An 849-nucleotide genomic window follows, 5' to 3' on the forward strand; every position below is an offset into this window, starting at 1 on the left:
GGCTCCGTGAGCACGACCTCGTCCACTGCCGTCACTAATCGTCTATGTTGAGAAGGAGTTTCCACTGTTCTTCTTGCCCCTTGCTTGCCACTCCGCATGCGTCAACAATAGGTGGTCGTCGATATTGTCTCGAAAAACACGTGTGCGCTCCTCGTGGACCTTGAGACGCCCGATCGCCTCCTCGAGTGTCATGCTGTCGATGTCCCCGAACTGCCTAATCGTGGAGACAATAGTAAGAAACCTCTCCGGTACCGTCCGAAGTAGCTTTCTGATGACATAGTTCTCCTGCATCTCGCTGCCTAAAGCTCGGATCTTGTTGACGACTCCTGTTAATTTTGTCAAAAATTTGTCAACGTTGTCATTCTCCTTCATCTGGAGAAGTTCAAACTCGGACTTCAAGGTCTACACCTTCACGTTCCTCACACGGTCCGCTCTAAGATGCATTGTTTTCAACGTCTCCCATGCCTCCTTTGGGTCTGCTTCTCTGCAATCACCATCAAAGTCTCTTCAGGAATCCCTTGATAGATGGCCACCAACGCCATCTGATCCTTCCTGACTTCCAAGGTCACATCTGTCGTGGGCTCAACAGCATCCCACACATCTTGAGCTTTCATGTAGACTTTCATCTTGATTGCCCACGAAGCGTAGTTATCTCTCGATAGCGTCGGGTATTGAAGAGTGAGCGAACCCACCTTGGTCATCATCTTCTCCGCACTCGTCATATCTTTAGATCTCGGTTGAAACTTAGGCATACACTGCGCTCTGATACCACTTGATGGCTTTGAATTAGGATCGGCCTAAGTACCTACCGAGATTTGTCACGAAAAGAGAGAGAGAGAGGGGGGGGGG

Source organism: Asparagus officinalis, chromosome 4 (assembly GCF_001876935.1).
Source record: "Asparagus officinalis chromosome 4, Aspof.V1, whole genome shotgun sequence".
Taxonomy (NCBI): domain Eukaryota; kingdom Viridiplantae; phylum Streptophyta; class Magnoliopsida; order Asparagales; family Asparagaceae; genus Asparagus; species Asparagus officinalis.